Below are 25472 nucleotides of genomic sequence, written 5' to 3'. Positions count from 1 at the left end.
CCTATCTATAATTAAAAATGTTGAAATTATAGATACCCTCTGACTTTAGTTTTAAATCTCAGGAACAAACTGCTCCCCATTAGCAGCCCTAATTAAACCCATTTTTCAATGAGTCTTTGGCAAATTCCGTTTGAGCGAAGCTGCGTTAAGCTCTGTTGTATTTCCTCTTGCTTTGCAGCATTCTCCCGTTGAGATGAATAGTAGGCAGGATATGATGTGTGATGACTGTCGGAGCCCAAGCTATAATAAGAACAAATGTAATGTCCGAGGTGGCCGGTGTGAGTCCCCACAGGAGAATTCAGAAGCATCTTGGTTCCCAGAGAGGGAACGCTTGCAGAGCATGCTTTGCGGGGGCCCCCCGTTTTATAACAAGGAGCATGCCCATGTCCACGGTCTCCGTTAATGGCAGTTGTGGCAGTGGGCACAGGGAGAGGCATCTCCAAAGTAGGCAGGTGCCAGGTCATTTAGGGGTTTGTCTACACTGCAGCTGGGAGCGCGTCTCCCAGCCAGATACACAGACTCATGCTAGTGCACTAAAAAGTGCAGTAAGGACATTCTGGCTTGTGCTGAAGCCTGGGGGAGGGTGGGCTTGAGAACTCCCATTGCTGTCTGTGCTGGCAGGGGCAGGCCCATTATGATGGTCTGGAGGAGCCATTGCATCAGCATGGCTCCTCCCTGTAGATCCAGCCTTGAATGTGTGATGGTGAAACCCACAAACAAGTCAGCTCAGGAAGCAGTGCACAGAACAGCTGGTCAGGATTAAATCTAGCCTGTAGCGCTCCCTCATTCTGCATTCCTTGTGTGCAAAGATTAACTCACTCCCACTAACCTGCGACAGTCCCCGAGCAGCAGCCTCGTTCCTATCCTCAAGCGGCTGCATCATTCATTTACTGTAACGATTGGCTTCAACTTTCGATTTTCTCTGTGGAATATATTGGAAAGAGAGAGGCTGAACTGGAAACATTCATAAGAATGAATAATAACATGAGCTTCACAAGCTTTCACAATGAAATGATTCAACAGTCAGCCCAGTTTCTTTAATAAATATTTGGTGGTGGTTGAAGACAAGAAAGCCAGAGCCCACAGTGTGAGTAACAGCTGAAAGCGCTGATCCTCGGTGATCTCCTTTCCTTCGCTGTGTCCCGCTCCGCTTTCTGACTCCTCCTTGGTCACGTCTTGGAGGGAGCTTCATTGGAGACTGGATAAAAGAATTGAGGGGTCAGACCATGCCAACATCCCAGCACTGTGCAGCAACCAACCTCAAAGTTCCCAAGGCAACATTGGGTTCAGGCCACCTCTCTCCCGCCGGCTCATGCACCGAGATCATTGCTGACACAGACGGCTGACCATACCACTAAGAGTTTGTTAGAAGGGGGAATGGCAGAGTAATTCTTTCAGGTTAGATATAATGGGCCGAACTCTGTGCTGACTTGTGCCCCGTGGGGGACAATGTTATTGCTCAAAGGATGTGTCAGAAACTGGTCTAATATTCTGCTATTTTGTCTAAACAAATGCAGCTTCTCTGCTGTTTGGGGTAAAATGGCCCCTCGCAGAGACAATGAAATAGGAGTTGGACAATACGTATCAGACTGTCCCATCCATCTCTTGGGGTGGGAAAGGGCGTGGTGGGGGGGTGAGACCAGGCTCAATATCTATCTAACTTGTGTACTGCCTATACTGCTGTATGGGCCGGAAACCTGGATCCTCTCGCAGGCAGATGTGCAGCAGATAGAGGCACTCCATGTGTGCTGTCAGTGCCAGGTCCCTGAACATAAGTGGTGTGACTTTGTGTGAAACGCCAACACCTCGCAGAGTTCTGACCTTCCTCCAGTCACTTGCTACACTCAGAAGCTTTCTTACATGCTCTTCAGCCATGTCACTAGGGTGGACAGAAGCACCCCAGCACGTTGTGCTCTCAAAGTGTCCATCGATGCGCAAAAGAGACACTCGTTGATCCTACCTTGTGTTGCTCCTGGGGCCCCCCCAGAGATTTGTGGATTCACAAGACTGACTCGCTCTATGATGCCTGGTACAATGCTATCGGCTGTGGTCTCTCTGGCTGGCGCAATGGTCCTCAGTGGGTTACATGTGTTTGATGAGGGGGGAGGTTCCAGGGAATTCTCTAGTGCCTTATCTCCTTCTCTTTTGTCTGACTGTAGGCATGGGCAATTTATAATCCTTTATGCAGAATGAACTCCACTGCCAGGAGAAACCGCCTTGGTGGTTAGGCCTTTGCTACAGCACCAATGAAAGGAACTGTTCATTGGGGTTTGACATACACCACCGAGCAGGTTCGAATTCAGTGGAAGGGAGTTCAGAGAGCCAGCTATCAATGTCCTCAGTCCTCTAAGGGAGAGAGAGTGACATCTGTCTGTAATCATGATTAAAGGAACCATTAATGTCTCTTTTAAGGTTCCCCTGATACAGTAAAAAGCAGGAGATGTGATTTCCTCTCTTTGGAATTCACAGGAATTGTGTCATTTGCCTTTCCTGCCTGGGCTCTTGAAGTCAGCTTTGTGAACTTTCATGTTTAAAACTGCACAAGTGATGTTCTAGCACAAGCCCTGCCCCGAGGTGCATGCTGCTGCCACAAAGGGGACCCGGCTTAAGTGAAAAAGGGGTCTGACAGCTGAGTTGAGATGAGTTACGCTGGCTAGAAATGAGAGCTGTTAGGTTGAGTTGCTGTGTGCAAGTGAAGTTGCTTGACAAGAGGAGATGTCTCCTTTCGGGGGGTGGCGAATTCACCTCAAAGACAGGGACTTCTGAATTTCATTTCACTTTGTGATCTCATCACTTCCAGCTGCTTTCCTACATTAAAGTGATGCTGCCCTGGGCTTGGGACCTCATTCATCCTGCCATACCTGACTCATAACAGCTTTTTTTGGGCCCTGCATATCTACAGTGGGATCCGAACAACACACAGTACTGGGCAGTTTAAAAGTGGTTGTAGCTAGCGGGGGTTGGCATGGCTTCCTTGGCCTGGGGCTGAATGTTCCTGAGTGAGCCATCAGAGAATGGCAATTGTCTGGTTCTAAAACCCTTTCCGCACGGGCCTGGGGAAAGCTCCCTCAATACAACCATGTCTCCGCGCAGATCTGATCCAGCCATGGACAGGAGAGATCTCACAGCCAAGGTAGCAATGTGGCAAGCTCCTGGTTTCTCCATATCCTGCATGCCAGGGCCTGCTGCTCTCCTGGGGGGTGTCCCGTTGTCAACACTCTCCCTGAGCTGCTACCACTGGCTTAACAGGACAAAGCTGGACAAAGGGACAGTGGTGGCAGCACCAAGTTAGCCTCAGAGAACTAATGGGGGGGAGTTTGGGGGGCTCAGGCGCTCACTGGGATGTTCGGCATGCACTGTCTAACTTGGCCCAGCACAGAGCTTATGACTGGGATTGTCCTCCTGCATGTTCCTGAGTCCAAATTATTTTCTTCTTCATTAATATATTGAATTAAAAAATCAGGTACACGCAGCCCAGCCAAACACACCTGCTGTCACCCAGCCCATCAGCTCTGCCAAGTACTCTGGGCTGTCACCCAGCCTAGCCTGTTGTCTCTGCTGTTGGATTTGCATTTACCCATTTGGGGCTCATTCCAAGGGCGTTCACATGCCAAGTCCGTGGGGAATAAACAGGCAGTTTCTCTTGCTGCTTCCTAGTGTGACCATGTGTGTGATAACAGAGAATGAGGGCCATGCTGGCTCCGGGGCTACCACCTGGGGAAGTATTTGAACATTCAGACACTTTCTGGTTTGCAGGCTTCCTCTGAGCTCAGCTGTTACCTGTCTGTTGTTCCCATTAGTCAAATCTAGGTAAAATCTGTTTCAGTGGGAGCCTTGCTTAAAATTCCTGCTCTTGATTCATCAAAAGGTGTTTATTTTTAAACAGTAAACGAACATCCCTGTGGCTGGGCAAGATACACAAGGCTCAGTCATAGTGAGCACCCACTAAGCATTCCCATTGCGCTCCTCCTGGGGAGACTGAACGTAAGAGTCCAGAAGGGCCTGGCTGGAGTTTCAGGCATAGTTTATGGTGCCAGCAGTAGAAATGTTACCTTGGCTTGCAAAGTGACCTGAAATAGACCTGAAATAATTCTGAGAGAGGAATTTGAGACCCAACGGTGGCTTCTTTCAGAGCCACTTCTCTCTCTATGGGCACTGTGCACTGTGGGCTAGAATCATCCCTGATGTAAGCCCATTGCAGTCAATGCAATGCCATCAGACGTGCCTATGCTGATCCCCTGAAGCTGAGAGCTCTCCATGGGGCTGCCCTGTAGTTTTGTCATCATGAGCACTTTGTGCTAATTCTGCTCTGAGGCAGTGTTTGAAACTATTCACTCTGGACAGGAGCCCTCAGGGTTAGGGTGCCAGTTTTGGTTAGACATATTTCTGGAGGTTTCATCATAGCCCAGCCCTGGTCATCTTGTGAGACATAATCTTTAATTAAAGATTTTTAATTCCTGGACACTCCAGGGCAATCCTGGAGGGCTGGCAGCCCTACAGGTTATTAAATGTGCAGTTTGTAATCGGTATGATAGTGCGTTTGTCCTCTATTGTGCCTGGAGTGTGGCACCAGAAGTCTCACTTTTCCATTTGTCAATCACTGGAGAAATCTGCCTTTTGTCTCAGTGGGTTCGCTGTGCCAGGCTCCTGGCCTCTGACAAGGCTGCTGTGAGCACAGAGAGGTTCCAAGAAACACCCTGTAAAAGGTGCTTGGGATTGCAGAGCTCCCAGAATCTCCATTGCTGGGTCTGCTGTAGCCGCGGGATGGCCCAGCACTGTCGTTCCCGTGCTGAGTATTCCCGGGCGTATTTATCACCTAAGGACTGAGCCCGGCTTTGAACAGTTCTGTTAAATCAAATCCATCTAAGAAGAAGACCCAGTTGGATGAGCTGTCTGTTCTCATCCAGGAGCCATATGGAATGAAACTACTTCCCTTGTTCACAACTCATTGGCTGGTGCTAATTCAAATCTACATCCCTGAATGCTCTCCGTGTGTGCCAAGGGAAACACATCTACAGCAATGGCAACCTGTGGCCTACCCCCTTTGGCTGTGATCATACCTGGTCTCACAAGCTGACCAGAGCTTGGTGAGAGACCGTCATAAACCATGGACGTGTGGTCAGTAACACAGCGCTCCCAACAGTCTATAGATTGGAGAGTGCCCATTGGTGGGGCTGCCTCAGTATCTGTTCATATTGACACTGTCCTTTATGGCCTTTCACCACTCCTGCCTTCCCATCCGCCACACCAGTTCTTCCCTTCCGTCACAGCCGCTGGGGCAACTGCTCTGTGATCTGGGCACTGAGGGAAGGGAAGGCTCAGTGTCACAACAGGGGTCAGTATCCTGGTTTCTTTTCCCTTCAATCAACGAAATTCTCTTTTCTGTCCTTCTCTTCCCCTCTTGTTAACGGTTAATGGTTGTTCTCCTGTTTACTCTGGGACTCGATCTGTTTGGATTCTGTCTGTACCATAATTATGTATTCATCAGAGCATAATTGTGTTGTGTAAAGTGATGCTTGGAACTTAACTGTGCTTCGGTGCTGGGCCAGGCCAGAGCGCCCGAGTGCTGCGTATTGTTGTAGTGAGCCGTGTCTGTCTGGTTTAAACAGAGCACCAGAACCCAATCCTGTGTTTGAGGTGTGAGTGTGACAGCATCTCTTGTGGCCTGAGCGCTGGACAGCAGCCAGTTCTAATCCCGACTCAACTGCCGATCATTGTGTGAACTTGGGCAGCTCACTTCATCTTTTGGGGCCTCAGTTTTCTCTCTGTACCATGGGTATAAGGCCTCCTTCCCAGTGTCATGAAAGTTCGACGGGCCCGTTCCCATTCTCCCACTGGGTGACATCGGGGAATGAATAACAATAGTGCCTCTGCCAGGTGTGAGAGCAGGCGTGGCCCCAGGTTTCTCTAGGATAGCTCCACGCAGCACCCTGGGAATCCGTCACTTGGAAAACTACAGCCTGTTCAGCCTTCTCAGGAGTGGGACAGTCACCGAGTGTTGAATATCCCCCGTAACAATCTTTGCCCTGCAGCTGTTCCCAGCACCGATTAATAGATTCCAAGGCCTGAAGGGACCATTGTTTCTGACCTCCGATAGCACAGGGCAGAGACGGGCTAAACTAGAGCAGATCTTCTCAAAAACCATCCCATCTTGATTTAAAAATTGACAGCGACAGAGACTCCACCATGACCCTTGGCAAGTGGTTCCAAGGGTTAATTACTCTCACTGTTAAATGTTTGCACCTTATTTAATTTCTGACTTTGTCTAGCTTCAGAGTCCAGCCATTGGATCTTGTTATACCTTTGTCTGCTAGACTGAAGAGCTCACTATTCAATATTTGTTCCCCATCTGTGTACTCACAGACTGATCAAATCACCCCGTAACCTTCTCTTTGACTGAGCTCCTGGAGCCTATCACTGTAAGACACGTTTTCCAATTCTTCAGTCATTCTCATGCCTCTTCTCTGAACCTTCTCCAGTTTATCAACAGCATTCTTGAGTTGTGCACACTAGATCTGGACTCAGCATTCCAGCAGCGGTTGCACCAGTGCCAAATACAGAGGTAAAATAACCTTTCTATAGCTGAACTGCTTGGTAATAGTGACCATAATGTAATAAAATTTAACATCCCTGGGGTGTGTGTGTGTGTGGGGGGGGGGGGAGACGCCAAAGCAGCTCACCATGGTAACATTTAATTTCAGAAAGGGGAACTACACAAAAATGAGGAAGTTCATTAAACAGAAATTAAGAAGTGCAGCACCAAAAGTGACATTCTTGCAAGCTGCATAGAAACTTTTTAAAGACTCAATAATAGAGGCTCAACTTAAATGTATCCCCCATATTAAAAAACACAGTAAGGGAACCAAAAAAGTGCCACCGTGGCTAAACAACAAAGTAAAAGAAGCAGCGAGAGGCAAAAAGGCATCCTTTAAAAAGTGGAAGTTAAATCCTACTGCGGAAAACAGAAAAGAGCATAAACTCTGGCAAGTGAAGTGTAAAAATATAATTAGAAAGGCCAAAAAAGAATTTGAAGAATAGCTAGCCAAAGACTCAAAAAGTAACAGCAAAATAATTAAGTATATTAGAAGCAGGAAGCCTGCTAAACAACCAGTTGGGCCACTGGATGATCGAGATGCTAAAGGAGCACTCAAGGATGATAAGGCCATTGTGGAGAAACTAAATTAATTTTTTGCATCGGTCTTCACGGCTGAGGATGTGAGGGAGATTCCCAAACTTGACCCATTATTTTTAGGTGACAAATCTGGGATAGCTCAGTGGTTTGAGCATTGGCCTGCTAAACCCAGGGTTGTGAGTTCAGTCTTTGAGGGGGCCATTTAGGGATCTGGGGCAAAAATCTGTCTGGGGATTGGTCCTGCTTTGAGCAGGAGGTTGGACTGGATGACCTCCTGAGGTCCCTTCCAACCCTGATATCCTATTGGGGTATCATTAGATGAAGTTTCAGACCAAATTGATAAATTAAATAGTAATAAATCACCAGGACTAGATGATATTCGTCCAAGAGCTCGGAACGAACTCAGATGTGAAATTGCAGAACTACTAACTATGGTATGTAACCTATCATTTAAATCAGCTTCTGTACCAGATGACTGGAGGATAGCTAATGTGATGCCAATTTTTAAAAAGGGCTCCAGAGGCAATTCTGGCAATTACAGGCCGGTAAGCTTCACTTTAGTACCAGCCAAATTGGTTGAAACTATAGTAAAGAACAGAATTATCAGACACACAGATGAACATGATTTGTTGGGGGAAGAGTCAACATGTTTTTTTGTAAAGGGAACTCATGCCTCACCAATCTACTAGAATTCTTTGATGGGGTCAACAAGCATGTGGACAAGGGAGATCCAGTGGATATAATGTACTTAGATTTTCAGAAAGCCTTTGACAAGGTCTCTCACCAAAGGCTCTTAGGCAAAGTAACCTGCCCTGGGATAAGAGGGAAGGTCCTTTCATGGATCAGTAACTGGTTAAAAGACAGGAAACAAAGGGTAGGAATAAATGGTCAGTTTTCAGAATGGAGAGAGATAAATAGTGGTGTCCCCCAGGGGTCAGTACTGGGACCCGTACTCTTCAACATATTCATAAGTGATCTGGAAAAAGGGGTAAACTGTGAGGTGGCAAAATTTGCAGATGATACAAAACTACTCAAGATAGTTAAGTCCCAAGCACACTGCAAAGAGTTGCAAAGGGATCTCACAAAACTGGGTGACAGGGCTACAAAATGGCAGATTGAAATTCAATGTTGATAAATGCAAAGTAATGCACATTGGAAAACATAATTCCAACTGTGACATATTTATGTTACCAATCTGCCTGGGGCGTCAGATGATCAGGCTGAGGCTGCAGGATCTTTAGGGGAGGAGATGAAGAGCACACCAAGTGTCTGAATTTTAAAGTTTTATTAATAAAATAATAAAATAACAGCAGTGAGTGTTGGGACTGCTCCCACGTCACTCAAAGGAAGCAAGAAAGCGTTAGTACCTCAGCCCTAACCCACTATTGTACTCATATACGCACAACCCGAGGCTGGCCAAGCCTGGGTGTAACCTAAGAAGAAGAGGGGGAGGGGTTGACAGGAGTTCTTGTCCCGTGCATTGGTCATCCAGGGTCCGCTGTGATCTCCAACTTGCTCTGGCTCTCAGGAGGGTTTTTAAGTCCCGGGTTTTTTAGGGGGCGTTTCGTTCAGGGACCTCTGTTCCTGGTGCTCTTTGTACCAGTCCAAACTGGCTTTCTGTGGCCTCCTCAGCATTCCCAAAACACACCAGCTCCAGGGATGCGAGAGTCTGTTTTTCCCCTCTCTGGCCTTCATCGTCTCTCTCGTTTTGGCTGCCTCTGCAAGTCTCTTCAGCTGAATCCTCCTTTCTCACGGCTGGTCGGGGTGAAATCCAGGCCACCGTCTTTCTTGGCAGATAGTCGAGAGTCAGATGTGTGCTGTGGCCTTGAGCTGGCTGGAGTCAGCGTCTTATCTTCGGACTGAGCTAGCTGAAGTGTCGAGTTAACCCGTTCTCTGCTCTCTTCCGTCTTCCCCCTCTCCCTTTCAGCCTCTCGTAACCTGCAAAGGAATCTTCCACTCCACACTCACACCTTTGACCCTCCCCAACATGCTTTGCTATGCTTGCAACAGCATTAGCAACATGCAGTGCTGATCTGCCTTCCAACGGGACCTGAGGGAGGGGGCCATTGGGTTGTGACACAACTATGCATATAAAATGATGAAGTCTAAATTAGCTGTTGCCACTCAAGAGAGAGATCTTAGAGTCATTATGGATAGTTCTCTAAAAACATCCACTCAATGTGCAGCAGCAGTCAAAAAAGCGAACAGAATGCTGGGAATAATTAAGAAAGGGATAGATAATGGGACAGAAAATATCATATTGCCTCTATATAAATCTACGGTACGCCCACACCTCGAATACTGCATGCAGATGTGGTCGCCCCATCTCAAAAAAGATATATTGGAATTGGAAAAGGTTCAGAAGAGGGCAACAAAAATGATTAGGGGTATGGAATGGCTTCCATATGAGGAGAGATTAATAAGATTGGGACTACTTATCTTGGAAAAGAGACGAATAAGGGGGGATATGTTAGAGGTCTATAAAATCATGACTGGTGTGGAGAAAGTAAATAAGGAAGTGCTATTTACTCCTCATAACACAAGACCTAGGGGTCACCAGGTGACTGTTCATCCAACAGCCCATCCCCATTCCCATCCCCATCCCCTCCCTATCGGATTCAGCTGGTCTCCACTTCACAGCCCTGCCTCATGCTGCCCGGCCTGCCACCCAGCACCGCCACCCCCTCGCTGCTCAGCCTGGAGCCTTCCCCCACCCCCAGCTGCCCTGCCTTCTCATCCCATCCCGTCACCAGAAGATGCACAAATTCTTGTATTTGTGGCCTACGTGCTTAAATATCACCCCGCCCCCCAGTCTTTTTTGATACAGCCTCATTTATTCTTCATTTTGTTTTCCATACTTCTAAATAGAAAACAGCCATTGCAGGCAAGGCGAATCAATACTGTGTTCCCTAATTCATCCTAATTCTCACTACGTCATAGTAGCTACTGTGCTTTTCATCTGGGGTCTTTTTAGTGGGATTTGTTTCTTTGAAGAATGTGATATTTCATTATGGCAGTGCCAAGCTAACATAGTTAATAATTAATATTTGCACAGGTCATTTCTACTGACATTATTGTTCTTTCAAGTCACTTTCACACCCACAAGAGACATGTTCCTAGTAAGGAACAAAGAGTTCTTTGGGATTAATGCTCCATTGCTTAGATAGAAGAAACATTCCATTATACGCATTAGAGCTAAACATGCTCAGCAGTACAGAGTGCTTCGGCCTCCTCATGGCCCTGCCCGCACTCTCCCGTCCTGGCTACTGGAGATACAGGGGAGAGCCCGGCTTGGCTCAGCCCGGATCGGCACGGGAGAGCTCGGCCCAGCTCAGAGCAGTAGGGGAGAGGTCAGCAAAAGTAGCAGTGTGGCATATATGTTCAGCCAGTTCTATACTGTATTCCTGTCAGCCTGACATTGATCTTGGGTAAAATAATGGATCAGCCAACCTGGGATTTGGTTAATAAAGAATAAAAGGAGGGCAATATAATTAATGCCAATCAACAGGAGTTTATGGAAAATAGATCCTGTCAAGCTAACTTGATATCTTTTTTTAACGAGATTATAAGTTTGTTTGATAAAGGTAACAGGGTTGATGTCATAGATTTGTGTAATGCGTTGGATATAACAAACCAGAACAATATAAAACGAACATGGCAAACCTTCAGTGGATGAAAAGTTGGCTACCGGATAGGTCTTGAAATGTAACTGTACGTGGGGAATCATCCTTGAGAAGGCGTGTTTCTAGTTGCCTGCAAATTCCACCCTGCTGTATGTGGGTGCAACTCCATAGAGTTCAGTGGGGACTGTGCTAGCACTGAACACAGCCGTGCAGAATAGGTTTATTCAAACTTCCTAGGTCTGCAAAATCTTGATGAAAATCTCACTGGAACAAGTTTTCCCTTGAGAGTCCTGGGACTTCCTGACTTCAGTCATGGCAGAAATCCCAGGATCGTTCCTTCAAGGTCTTCCAGCACGTTAGTCTCCAATGTGAGCAGAAGGCGCAGCGAGCTGGAGATGAGGTGTGCCCATTTCCCCTGCATTCTAGGGACCTGCAGGCTGGATTCAAGCTCTGAAGTTCAGCCCATCACTATGGAAAATTACAGGGGAGAAGCTGTCTGGAGGTTTTCACACTCCAGGAAGTTTTATGTTGGGTTTGAAAGCTGGACAGATCTTCTGACTGGTCCTTATTGTCCTGTCCCTGCTTCAATCTCTATAAACATTTAGAAATGAGCAGGACCCTTGACAAGTTCTGGAAGCCCCAGGAAAAGGAATGAGGCAAAAACTTCCAGCCTTCGTGTGGCTACTGAGGCTTATCAAAGAAACTGTTAAAAGATAAAGAAACAAGGTTAAAGAGAGACTTTGATGGAGCATTTGGCTTCGGAGAATAGCATTTATCAGCATTTCTAAGAGAACAGAATAAATTTCCATGTGCCTGACTTTGTAGGTCGACTCTTATATTCATATATGTGAACGTGTGTGTGTTTGCTTCTGAGTGGAGAAGTGAAGGGAAAGCAACATTTTAGCTAGAGCCATTTCAGCAGCTGCCATTCTGAGAGTGCCCCATATTTAGACAGCACTTGGGAAATTTACTTCATTTGCCTTCTATCCTCCTCAAGCCTCAAAAATGCTTTTTTCCTTTAACCCCTTCAGTGCCCCCAGAAAATGCAACGTGTCACCACTGAAGAAGGGCGTAACTTTGTCATTACAAACCTAGGGATAATCTTGTGTGGTACCAATGAATGAGGTAGCGCTGACCTAATGATTTTGTAATTCTGTGAACACGTTAATGACTGATATTGCTATAGTTGGTTACAGTAATGGACTGAGAGGCAGGAGGTCTTGCGTCTATTCCTGGTTGTGCCACTGACTTCTTTGTTATTATGACCTCTCTGTGTTTCTCTTTCCACAGCTGTAAAATGAGGATAATGGATGATATCGGGAAGTATTGTGTGTTACACGCCTGAACTCAAGTTTGAAAGCAGTCGGAGACCCTTGGATGGAAGGTATGAACATTGTCGTTACAGCGGAGTGGGTAGCGATGCCTATACTTCAGGTTGCACAAATGTTTTCATTTGGATGGATTTTTTTCAGTTGTTTTAAACTTAGTCAGTCTTTTGCCTTTTAGACTGAAATTTTCCATGTTTGGTCTCTGGGTGCAAATGTTTTGGGAAAGTTTGAGCAAAAACAGTGCAGCCATTTTTGACAAGAAGGCGAGTTGGAAATAATACTTTAAAAAGGCAAAAAGCAAAACCATTTTACCATTTTATCATTTAAAAGAAAATTATCACTAGACATTCCATACCAATAACAAAAAAACAAAACCAAAAAAACTTCCAAACAACTACATTCAACGAACGTTAAAGTCTGTGTAGTGAGGCACCCAAAAATCTGAAGTTGCCCATCTGTGACTTTAACTCTGTCTCTTGGTACATGTGCATTGCCACACAAGCTTGTCAGCACAGATTGTTTTATCTGCAGGACCCTGCTTCATTCTCTTCCAGCCTCAGGTTTCCCTGGAAGTTTCCTATCCAAGAACCTAGTAGGTCGGACTCTTATCTTATGAGATCATGGCCAAATGGGGCATTGCATTATGTATACTTGTGTAGAAAATCACATCTACAACACATGGGCAACACACTTATTAGCTAACTGTATACTGGTACATGAATTCAACACGAAATTCAATAAAGACAAATGCAAAGTACTTCACTTAGGAAGGAAAAATCAAATTTACAGCTACGTAATGGGGAATAACTGGCTAGGTGGTGGTACTGCTGAAAAGGATTCGGAGGTTCTAGTGGATCACACACTGAATATGCGTTGTCAGTGTGACACAGTTGCAAAAAAGGCGAATGTGATTTTGGGGTGTATTAACAAGAGTGTTTTATGTAAGACACAGGACGCAGGACGCAATTGTCCTGCTCTACTCAGCACTGGTGAGGACCCAGCTGGAGTCCTGTGTCCAGTTCTGGGAATCACACTTGGGGAAAGATGTGGACAGATTGGAGAGACTCCAGAGGAGAGCAATAAAAATGATAAAAGATTTTAAAAACCTGACCTATGAGGAAAGATTAAAAAAACAGAGCATATTTAGTCTTGAGAAAAGAAGATTAAGGGGTGACATTGTTTCAGTCTTCCAATCTCTTAGGGGCTGTTATAAAGAGGAGGGTGACCAATTGTTCTCCCTTCCACTGAAGGTGGGACAAGAAGTAATGGGTTTAATCTGCAGCCAGGGGGAGTTAGGTTAGATATTAGGAAAAACTTCCAAACTCTAAAGGTAGCTAAGCTCTGGAACAGGCTTCCAAGGGAGGTCACGGAGTCCCCATCATTGGAAGCTTTTAAAAATAAGTTGGACAAACACCTGTCAGGGACGGTCTCGGTTTACTTGGTCCTGCCACAGCACAGAGGGCTGGGCTTGGTGCCTTCTCGAGGTCCTTTCCAGCACTGCATTTCTATGATTCTATAATATATGAGAATATAATTAATATCCTTCTCCTCTAAAACACAATGCCCTGCGTGTTAAATAAAGGTTCATCTTCGCTATCAAGCCAATAAGGTGAATTGATATAGGCATCTGGCAGATTCCATTCAGCATAGGAAAATGGTACACTAGTTTGTGTGTGTACACAAGCATGCACATTCCGCAAATTGCTGAGTAGTAATCTACCTCAGACTCTTCAAACTATGTTTTTAGTTAGCAAGACTGAATAATTAGTACATTCATGATTTACTAAAGAAAGGTTTTTGCCAACAAATAATTGCTGCATCTGTTTCACATGCAGTTTGATTCAGTCTGGTGTAATATCTGATTGGTTCACAAGATCCCATTGATGCTGCTAGTCGGTTAGTGGTGCTTCAGTTCATGCCCTGTTTGGGTATGTTACAGTATCTTCCTGGACATCTGATTAAAAAGTGAACATTTAATTTTATAGAAATTAATTGTGTCGGCAAAATGGTTTGGAAATGCTCTGAAGATTGTTCTTCTATCAACGTGACAGATTAAGGTATTGCCATAAAGTGAATTTTGTTGACAAAATAATTTCAGGGTGTTGATAAAATGCATTTTGTCTTCAGAGTGGAAAGCATCAGACTGACAAATACTATTGTCCTTAGAAGTGTTTTCGTCAACTGTCAATCAATTCTTCCCTTTTTAAGGTAGCCAATGATAGTTGTTCATATCTGAAAAAGCCTCAGTGAAAGATAGCGGAAGACTTTGAAGGACGAAACAATTAAACTTTGATTTCTTGCTTTCAAATTGAAAATAGCTTTGTTACTTTGAAGACAATGATTGGTTGCCTGCAAAGTGGAAACAGGTGGCTAAGCTGTTTGATTCAGATTTGACATGCTTTGTAGTGATGCGAGGGTGAATTCTGAGTGGGGTTTCTTGGCACAGCTGTTTATATGAAAACTTATTGTTCAAATATTTGAAAATGATGTAGACTTTTAAAACCACTTTCCTGCAAACATTTCTAGCTAGTTAAATACTTGTGAAAGTTTTTTATTTCTTCATTCTCTTGTGAGGTTTTGAAAACAACAGAATTTAGGTCCTGTCAGCTTCCCACTTAAGGACAGATAGTGCTGACATAGGAGCAAAGCCATTGCCGGCAGTGAGGATCCAAGGATGGGCAGTTCAGAGGCAACTGCAGCAGCTGCCCTGCCATGCCCCGTGACACAGCAGGAGAGGAGAGAAGAGCACTCTGGGGTTCAGTGGCTCTGTAGCTCATCTTTGAGTAACAGCAGATTCGTCACAGGCTAGTAGTCTGCCTGCCACACTGGCCACTTGGCACAGAGCTCATGGCAGTCCAGCCATAGTTTGCGGGCTGAGTGGGCTAAAGATTTGACTCATATTGTGAAGTCCCACCACTGCCAGTTGTGGCAAGGAAGAGAGCTCACTAGGCATGAGGGCTACGGATGGGCAGCACAGCTGGGTGTCTAGGCAATAGGGACGTGCAGACAGTGGTAGCAAATTACAGCTGTAGTCAATATATTTGGTCCTGTTTGCGTGGCAATAAGAATTCTTTTCATTTGAAAATGGTTTGTTTCCATGGTTCCTCCTCTAAATAATTGATGTATCAAACTGCTCATAAGAACGGCCATACTGGGTCCATATAGCCCAGTATCCTGTTTGCCGACAGTAGCCAATGCCAGGTGCTTCACAGGGAATGAACAGAACAGGTAATCATCAAGTGATCCCTCCCCTGTCGCCCATTCCCAGCCTCTGGCAGGTGAAATCTGTGTCTTGCGGACATACTTCTGCCACTGCAACAGAGATTGGGGTTTCATCTCACCCAGCTCTAGAAACTGAATATTCTCCTAGTGAAAGGCACCGGGTGGACCAGCCTGAGGACCCCAGCTAGCTGTAGAACAGGGAAGGGGACGTATCGTGGCAGCACAAGTGTCTCCTGCAGGCTGCTTTCCGGAGACCCCACTGGTAGGGATAAGAAGAGAATTCAGCTTCAGCAGCCCTTTGAATTTTTCCCTCTGTGCTGAGACCGCCACCAGCGGCTGTGAAGAGACCTTTTCTGCTGAGGGTTCCTGTGCACTGGGAAATGCATCTTGTTTCACACAGGCACTGAGCTGCCAATGAAGGGTCAGAGCTTTGGGTCACTGCTAACCAAGGCTGGATTTCAGGTGACGACCTGCTGACCACAGTGCCTGTAAGAAACCACTCAGTGAATGATGGCTCAGGTTCCCATGGACAGAGCCGCTGGTGCCACAGAAATAATAATAGTGGCTCTGTGTCCTTGCAGCAATTCCCGGAGCCACCCAGTCCCTTTATCAGGACCACTTGAAACCCAGAAAAGCAGTTGTGAGCTAGGTGAGATTTAAAAAAAAAAAATTCTGGGACCAAATTGCTCCCTGGCGTAGCTCCAGTGAAAGCAGGGTCCAATGCAGCGAAACCAGTTTAATCCATGGAGCTGTTTTTCCTAGATAATGGGTTGGAGAAAGAACCTCTTGGGTTCTCCAGCCACCCTGCTGCCTTTGGGAAGGGTAATATGTTGGCGTTTTGACTGAATCCCCCTCGTTTCTTACCTAGATTCCCAGAGTTCTTAGCACAGATGTAATTGTAATAATGGAGATATCCTATCTCCTAGAACTGGAAGGGACCTTGAAAGGTCATCGAGTCCAGCCCCCTACCTTCACTAGCAGGACCAAGTACTGATTTTGCCGCAGATCCCCTAAGTGGCCCCCTCAAGGATTGAACTCACAACCCTGGGTTTAGCAGGCCAATGCTCAAACCACTGAGCTATCCCTCCCCCCTGATTCTTGCCTCCCCCCGACCCCCAGCTTTGATAGCCTGGCGTCAAACGCTTGCAGTTCTGCAGACACCCATCCTGGGTGTGAACGGGGCTCAGTTAGTGTTCCAGGGAAGCCTGAACCAATGGAGATGTTGTGACACAGTAATTGTGCTTTATTCCTGTTTTGTGGTAGTGGCACAGCTAATCACGTTAAAGCCTAAATGACCTTGTTAGAACAGCTACTCCTAATCAAATGAAAGTCAAGCTCCTATAAGTCACTGGAATGACACTTAGCATAATATTTCCTTAATATGTGGACCATCTGTTCATCCCTTTCAAAATAATCACTGGCTTCCTTGTTACCTTCGCCTCCCAGTATCAAAGTCAGTCAGCTGGCACCAGGCACAATACGGAAGCTGTGTAACTTTGGATTGCAGGATATTTTGAAAAATGTAACGAGATCTAAACAATGAAAACTATAAATTGTGTGACATTCCAGTTCTGATTGAGAAATGATAGTGGGACCCTGGCACTGATTAACGAATTAACAACCACTGCACCCTTTCCCTTCTGGCATTAAAGCAACCTTAGTACGGATGGGGAAGCTGTGTTCCTTTCTTGGGGCTCTGCAGGTGGGAGGGGTAGTCTATATATTTATTTGGAGTTTTACGGACTGCAGCACCGAACGCCCATCCAGTAAGGTGAACACCATGGAGAGTCCTTTAAAAATGCACTGATAAACAGACTCACCAGTTACCCGAGCAAATCAAGTCACCCAGTGACAACATACCCAAGAAAAGCACTAATCAGCATCTCCATGCACTCCTCCCAGCCAGCACCCCCTCGTCAGGGCAAGGGGGCAGGATGGGCTTGCAGTGCCCCCTGCAAGTGGACAATCTGTCTGTTTCAGGCCTGGGAGGAAGCTAGTCCCAAAGGCCTGGAGTCAAAGCCCTTGTCAGCCCCCCCCCCCCCCCCGTCTCTGGTTGAAGGGGTGCCAGCTTGGCCGCTTTGCACTGCCTGCACCTGCGGCAGTCTCTTGCAGGCAGAGAGGTGTCTCTCTGATAGGCAGGTCTCAGGTCATTGAGGGTTTTGTAGCTCAAAACCAACCCCTGAAACTGCGTGCAGAAAACAATAGGTAAATGAGGCTGCAGTCAGCCTCGCCCGAGGAGACAGCACTTTCTTCCGCCATTTTGGGTCCATTTCCTGCAGCAGGTGGTATCTGACTGAACGCCCGCATGGGCCTGAGAGCTTGATGGAATTGGTGTGTGCCTTCGCTACACAGCTCCTGTTCAGTCTGGCTGCCCCCGTGTTACAATCCCAGCAAGATTAGAATAACAACTCAAAGCCAATCATTTTTATGGGAACACATGTAGTATAAAAGGGTCTGACTGTCTTGAGCACACAGCGTCAGTGGCTATTGCCCAATAAAGCTCTCAGTTAGAGAAACATCAGCAAGTCCTTGAACAATATTTCCCCAAATTTAAACAGGGAAAGAACTACTCACAAATCACTTTTCATGGATGTAAGCAGAGTCAGGACGAGCTCTACCCTGACAACTGGTGGTGAATTGTGGTTAGTTGTGGAAAGAACTTCAGGGGCTGATCTTGTTTGCATAGGCACACCCACCCTGCCTAGCCTGAGCCCACGGCAGCCCAAATGGTCACTTTGACTGCTGTGGGATCCCCAGTTTCTCTGTTATTGGGGCAGGAAGAATAAAGTGTTGTTACCCTGATTATGTGAATCAAGGGCAGTAGAACTGTACTTGGCATTTTATGATGGAGGGACTTGCCATCAACTAAGTAGTACTTGCTAGACAAGGGCCATGGGTTCCAAAACTCAGTGAATTGAGAGAGGCTGGGGATAGGTATTTGTACTTAATGGCATGGACCTCTTTTAAGGGTCTGAAACACCAATTGCACCTCCTTCTGTTCCCCCCCTCTTTCCTCCCCTCCTCCCCTGTGGAATATCAGAGCTAATCTTGATTTTATTTGGAGTCTAGTTACAGGCTGCTGAGCTGAATTCACCTTGGACCAATGGTGCACTACCACTGGGGCTCCCCCTACTACAAGCTGAAATCACTGAGTGCTGTGTTAAGTGGGGGGGCCTGAAGATATATGGCTGAGCAGCTGGCGGAGCGGTGCAGTTGGAGGGACAGCTGGAGCGGCTCACAGGACGGCTGGTGGAGCAGAGCAGCTGGTGGAGCAACGCAGTTGGCGGGACGGCTGGTGGAGCAGAGCCGCTGGCTTGAGCAGCTCATGGGATGGCTGGTGGAGAGGAGCGGCTGGCGGAGTGGCTCACGGTGAAGGCTGCAGCAGAACCCCATGGAGAGGCGGAGCAGTCGGCCTTGGACCACGTAAGGTGCCCCTTAATACCCCTGCGGGGGGCATTTTCACCCAGGCTGGGAGGTAAAACTCTGCAGATAAACTTTTGAACTCTGGGGCTGCACCGACCAGGGACAGAGACTTTGGGTTGTTGGACTTTTGGGTGATTTTTGGGGTGTTGGACTTTTGGGACTTTGGGTGATTTTTTTGGGGTTGCTGGACTTAAGACCCTGAGGGGAAAAGGACACTGCCAAACTTACTTGTGGGGTGGGTCTTTTGCTCATGGTCTGTGTTATGAATCCTGTTTGTGGTGTTTCCCCAACATAATGCCGCATTGTTTCCCTCCTTTATTAAAAGGATTTTGCTACACTCAGACTCCATGCTTGCGAGAGGGAAAGTGTTGCCTCTTAGAGGCGCCCGGGGGAGGGTGGTATGTAATTGTCCCATGTCACTGGGTGGGGGCTCGAGCCGGTTTTGCATTGTGTTATTGAAACGGAACCGTTAGATACAGAACCCGGCCCTTGTTGCTGCCAACTCAGACGGGCAGAAGGGTTACATGAAAATAAAAAAAATCGATTCAAGTTGAACAGAGGGATTGAGTTTGCTGCCCCTGACCCTGAGAGAAATGAGGTGTTTGTCCCAGAGGGCACCGGCACTGACACCCAATTGCGACCAAACACCTGCAGCACCAAGTCCCAGAGCTCGGGTCAGCTGACTCGGGCTCAGCGGCTTGGGCTGCGGCGCTGTACAATTGCAGTGGGGACATTCAGGCACGGCCTGAGCCTGGGCTCCAAGACCTGCCCCTTCTTGGGGTCTCAGAGCCGAAGCTCCAAATGTCTATACGGAAATGAGCCCCACGAGCCGGAGTCAGCTGACCCGGGCCAGTCATGGGTCTTTTATTGCAGGGTCGACGTACCCTTAAGGGCTGAAGCACCAGTGTTTATTACACAAATTGCCTCTTTGCAGGTGAGCCCTTGGTCCTAGACAGGAGAAGAAGCCCCATATTCCTTTCACTAGAGCAGACCAGACAGAGACGCCTGGAGAGGGACTCCCAAAGAGTCCAGGTCTGCTGCACTGCCCCCAGAAACCAGGTCCCATTTCTCCTACACAAAGTCCTTAGCCTGGCCTGTTATCTCTCTGTGCCTCTTTGCAGCAGAGCCCAGACTGTCCTGTGGAGCAGCCAGGGGCTGGGGACTGCCAGAGGGGAGACAAGGGGTCAGAAAGAGCCCATGTCAGACCATCCCAGAGTGCAGTGCAACCCCTGAGCTCCCCTCCATAGCAATGGCTGACACAGGTTTCTGTTTTCAGCAGGCTGTGAAGGGCTGGCTCTGGGAGGGTGTTGGTCAGGAGTGCCTGATGGCCTGCAGGGCCTGGCTGGCATGATGGAGGAGTGGAGGAGACAGCTGCTGTCTGGGATGGCATTGGAATGCTGGGGGGGGGGAGAGGGACCTGGGGAGCTTGGTTTAGGTTAGAGACAGGCCCCAACCAAATCTCAGCCATGGCTTTGAAAACTCCAAGGTTGGAGGTGTCTGGATCTGCACTGGCTGTGAAATCCGAACCAGCATCTGTGTTTAGTTCCCAGCTACGCGTGCTTGGATGGGGTCTTATCCCCTGGCTCTGTGATGGTCAGACACATACTGGGGTGTAGAGCTGGGAGGGGCATCGTTAGACTCAGCCAATCGGATATTCAGATCCAGCGGGCTGGAAGTTGTGGGAGCTATTCCATTCTGCAAGCTCCTTCGGTGTCTGATAAACATGCTTGGCACAATAATAGATTTAGAATAATGAAGTGGGCCTGGGGGGGGGGAGGCTGGGATAAATGGTATGCTTTGCCCCCCGCCCCAGGGCACAGGTACCTGTAAATATCAGCAGAGCCATGGGGGCAACCCCCACCCACTAGAAAAAGTCCCTTCATCTCAGATGCACTCAGATATCCTCAGCTTCACTAATCCATCTATACAGCAATTCCCGCTCCCTAGCAGGGACCTATAGAACGCACATCCACAGGCTGCAGCCTGATCCCAGTGTCAGAGCATCGCTTTCTAGCAATTAGGAGTACTGTGTTTCCTGCGTGAAATACTGTCTGTGGCTTCCAAGCCTCCTGCAAACAGAGCCCTTTGTATTTCTCTCTGCTTCGGGCCAGGTCCACAAGACTCTGTTGAAGGGATGCCAATTAGGCTACAATGTAAGCTGCTTCCATGCTTTGCTTTCCAGCATCTGTATCCTGTTAGCGTCTCTCTCGCTCTCTCTTGCACATTTTGTTATGCGCATGTGTTTAGACAGAAATAACAAGAGTTCTTTCCTCCAAACATTTGCAGTGATGAGCTGTGGCTGTAATCAGTGGGGCTTACAGAATCCTGCCCACTGCCCTCACAGCTCTATGCCACTGCGGGATGCTTGTGGCAATGCTGTAGCCAGGGCTGACGAGATAAAGGTGGGTTAAAACACATTATCTGTTTCCATTCTGCTGCTCAGATTGATGGAATTTCATTAGCTCATTGCTCTCTTTGGCTCTTGGAAGCTCTGGTCCCTCCTCCAGGGCAAGGGAGCAGCCGCCACTGAAGCAGACAGAAACCCGCTGCAGATAGACAGTGCTGGTCCCATCCCCTCAGCACAGCAGCAAAGGTGGTTGCCATATGTACCCCAAAGCCCCATTGTCCTCAACCCCCTCCAGGACAGTGCTGCTGCCCTATCTGGACTCTGGGGTGTCCTGCCGCATCCCTCTTCAAGCCTCGCCCCCACTCTCTGAACATGGCTGTGCACTATTGCGCAAACCCCACTCCCGCAGCGCAAGGCTCCCTCAGCTGGGCTCTGCCTCTGGGATCCTCGCTGGAAGCAAAGCCTTTGCTCAGCCACGGAGTGGCCCTTTCCCAGCATTAGCCCCAGTGGCCAGGCTGCCACCTGCCTCCTTTCCCAGACAGAGCCTCTGCAGGGAGAAAGGCACGCAGGACCGGAGCCCCATCCAGCCAAGGTGGTCAGCAAACGGCTGAGTGCACCCCCTGCTGCTGAGCAACAGAGGCTGAGGGCAGGGAGCCCTCATGGGCCAGGACCTCATCCCCAACAGTCTGCCCCCAACCAGGCTTGTAGCTCAGAAATCTGGGTTCCTGGCCCTGCTGGCCCAGTGTGCGCTCCCCTTCCTAAAATTCGCAAATCACAGTGCCTGGCTTCACAGCAAGAGGCAGTGGGCGGCGTCAGGTTCATGAGCTGAAGAGCAGGCAGGGTCACTGTCTGCAGTGGTTCAGCTGATAGGGACCTTGTGGATGATATGGTGGAGTTGAAGAAACGGAGGCCCTGATCCTGGGCTGCATCTGAACTCAGGAGAAGGGGGGAGCGAAGGTGGCTGTAAGCAGCACCCTGTAAGCTCGGAGCTGGTTTGACAAGATATGTAGGCTTTGCCCACAGAGTAAAGAGCAGAATCAAATCCTCATGGTTTGACACACTCTGCATTAATGTGTTACCGTCATGCTCGATCTCAGAGGACAAATGTTTGTGGCAGTAACACTACAGGAGGACCTAGGAAAGCAAAATGCAATTTCCTCTGTTGGAATTAGGCCAAAAAGCCAGGGCTAACAGCCCTCTTGCAAAAGAGCCCGGGGATCGTCAATGACTGCATATGGCCAGGAAGTTGGTGTTACATCTTGTCAGAGAGACACTGATTCCTGCGTTGAGCTGGCCTGGTGTCCCTTGGAGGTACCAGTTCATTTCTGACCTGAAGGACAGATGTAAATTACAGAATTATTAAGATCACAGCTTACAGCACTTGGGGCTTCCCTGAGTGTCAGAGGCCAAGGCCAGTTAATAAAATTCCCCAGTAAATACAATAAAATCAGTGCGCTGAAGGAATGTCTATAAAAAAGTGCAAGACGAGTCACTTGTGCAAACCCCAGTACTAGTGTGCACTCTGTCGGCACGGTTGCAGTGAAGCATGTTACAGCACTCTGTGGGAGCACAGGTCACTGGATCAGTTCAGCACAGGGCCATTTTGTATTTTATGTTGGCCTGTTTGTTGTTATTTCCAAGGGAACATTACCAGAAAACTGGAATGGGCTGAGCTGCTGCGTTCCCCTTGTGTACAAGTCTGTGTTCATTGTGCCTGTGTGCGTCTGTGATTCCCGTCCTCCTGCCCACATCTCTCAGAACATGCTTCTGGGAGCCCCACAACATGCACTGTGTTTGCAGGGTGAGTGTTGTGAGCCTTGAATGCCATCACATTCTAATGAAGAGGCTGTTATTAAATGTCTGAAAAAGTCAGGACCAAAATAGTAATGAATCCACGTCAGAAATGCTCAGCAACAGCAAAGTGGCCATGTTCCCCCACGACATGACTGCTCCAGAGCCCATTTCATGGGGCTCCAAAGAGGCACCAAAGTTTTTTTCCCACTTTCCCATTTAAAGGGGCTTGTCAGAAGACCAAGGGTTTGATTTCTCTGATGCCTCTAAATCCAGGAGGCCTTTGTGTTTACTTCACAGGGCTCCATCTCTGCAGCTGTGCTCCTTTTGGTTCCTAGCCTAGATGGATTCTGTACCTGTTCTGTTCCCTCCCTCCTGTTGTGTTGCTTTATCATTACTCTATTACAACAAAATGCTGCAGAGAGGAGATGAAAAGAAGCTTGAAAGCCGGATTCCATGAAAGTGTGAATTTATTTTTAAATCTTCGAAATTATTTACTTTGTCTGGCTTGTTTTTTTGTTTTTCTTTTTAATGACCGGTGAATGTTTATTGCTTGTTCTCCTTCCAAAGGTGGAGCATGGCATGAAGGAAATTAACTGCACACCCGGAGAGAGGCAGCTGTTTTTATTTTTCAAGTTAAATCTGCAACTTTGCTGAAATTTCAGAAAAAAGCAACCTTCTGTAAATTAAACCCTGATCTTTGTGCTTTGGTTTAAAAAGAGGCTCAGCATCAGAAAAGGCAGCAGGAGCAGAAAACAAACGTGAGATTGTAGTAAGATGAGGCTCTGAAACATAAACTCTTGCATCAGATGCCCGGTCTGAGGCCTAAAGCCTGAACTAAAGGAATGGTCAAGACTTTGTTAACATAAAGCAAAGTTAAGCTGTGAGGCAGAGGCAGGCCCTGCTCACAGAAATTGGCAAGGAGAGGGCTGATGCTGCAAGAAGATACAGACCTAAAAGGTCCTGGACACTAGATATCAGAACACTCCAATACTTGCACATTCCACACAGATAACAACGAACAAGCTGACCCATCCTAAAGCCAGGGGCAAAACGGTAATATGATGGATAGAGTTGTTTTGTTCAAACCAACATGTACAAGATGAGAGGCGGCACCTTGCTACGTAGAGGGGTTGTACCTTGCTACGTAGAGGGGCTGCACCTCAATACGTCAGGAGTGATGTGTGATTTGTTTGTACCTGTGTAAGAATCACCCCTGGGGTGGTGTCTTTGTCTGGCCTAGGGGGCAGTGGAGTGTCGGGGGCTCATATTCGTAGTATGTCCTGTAGAGTCTGCTGGAAACTATTACTGTGATTCGTTTGAGAATAAACCTTGCCAGGTGCCTTCGTACCTTATCGGAGTCTGTGGTCATTGGGGGTTCTCTCAGGTCAGCTGTGCCAGCGATCTGCAGAGCCGGGGCAGCACACAGAGGGAACACGCACGCAGCCGACTGTTATCAACATTGAACAGAGCAGAGCTCCACACCGGTGGCGTCTGACAACAGAGATGAAGGAAACTTGTGTTTGAAGATTCCTTCCATTAACTGTAAACTGTTGTGAGAGATCAATATGGCAGCCCATCAGCTGTGTGTGTGGCGTGTAATAGACTGCAGCAGCATACCAACACATTTGGCAGGACTTGGCTTTAGTAGCAAATTGCTGGTTTGTGGCATGAGCTGCTGCTTTAAACTAACAGGCTGATTAGACTGATTGCTTTTGTCTGTGAGAGGGCTCGTGCTCCACACGCTAGCAGGGAAAGCACCTCACTGGTCTTTTTCAAGGCAGCTTTGGTTCTGAGCCCATGACTGCCATGTTGCAAGGAACCTGACATTGCCAGGTTTCCAACAGGACGTTTCCAATAAGACAACACAAGAACTTTGCTTCCTCGGAAATCAAACAGGACTCAGGAGCATTCACCAATGAACTCGCCCCTTCACTGCTCAGACTGTGGCTGTTTTCTGCATTTCTATTCCTCTTCTCTCCAGAAGATGGGAAGTGTCCTACATTAACTATGTCGGAACAACAAGCCTTTGAGAAACCCAGCCTCCGTGAGGCGTGCCAGGCTTCAGTGAGACAACTCTGACCAGCATGTCAGGCCTCGGTGACACAGCCCTGGCCTCTGGCTGGTGTGCCAGGCCTCGGCGACGCAGCCCTGGCCTCTGGCTGGTGTGCCAAGCCTCGGCGACGCAGCCCTGGCCTCTGGCTGGCGTGCCAGGCTTGGTGTCTGGCTGGTGCACTAGGCTTCAGTGAGGTGGCCTTGGCATCTGGCTGGTGTGCCAGGCCCCAGCAACATGGCTCCAACAACCAACTCAGCTGAGCAGGGACATGAGATGGGCCATAATTGAGTAACCTCTTGGTCCATCAAACCCAGAATCCTGCTGCTGGAGTGGCCAGAGCCTTATGTTTCAGAGGAGAGTGATCCCCTCTCCCTGCTACTGCACCTGGGCCATCCTGTACTGATGGTGAGAATTGGCTGATTGTCCCTGCTGTTTGAGAGGTTGTTTTGTGTATCTCCATTGCCATGGAAGCACCACGAAGGAACCCTCCTTGCAGTGAGCTGGGTGCGTTGCCGGGTTATGCCCGGCACTTTTAACCTGCTGCTCTAAT

At 47.8% G+C, this 25472-nt stretch overlaps 1 long non-coding RNA gene across 6 annotated transcripts in view; it reads left to right on the top strand.

The window, feature by feature from the left end:
* LOC128844962 (uncharacterized) overlaps positions 1 to 19065 on the top strand; it is an 88198-nt gene extending 69133 nt beyond the window's left edge. For 5 of the 6 annotated variants that reach the window (XR_008446566.1, XR_008446564.1, XR_008446565.1 and 2 more), the window contains 2 exons: positions 12046 to 12139; positions 18375 to 19065. This is a non-coding gene — a long non-coding RNA (uncharacterized LOC128844962). Of the gene's footprint in view, positions 1 to 12045; positions 12140 to 14068; positions 14141 to 18374 lie in introns of all 6 variants that reach the window. The other variant, XR_008446567.1, reaches the window with a different exon arrangement.
* Positions 19066 to 25472: the final 6407 nt, after the last annotated feature.

Source organism: Malaclemys terrapin, chromosome 10 (assembly GCF_027887155.1).
Source record: "Malaclemys terrapin pileata isolate rMalTer1 chromosome 10, rMalTer1.hap1, whole genome shotgun sequence".
NCBI classification, from domain to species: Eukaryota; Metazoa; Chordata; order Testudines; family Emydidae; genus Malaclemys; species Malaclemys terrapin.
This window is presented reverse-complemented; position numbering and strand designations above follow the sequence as displayed.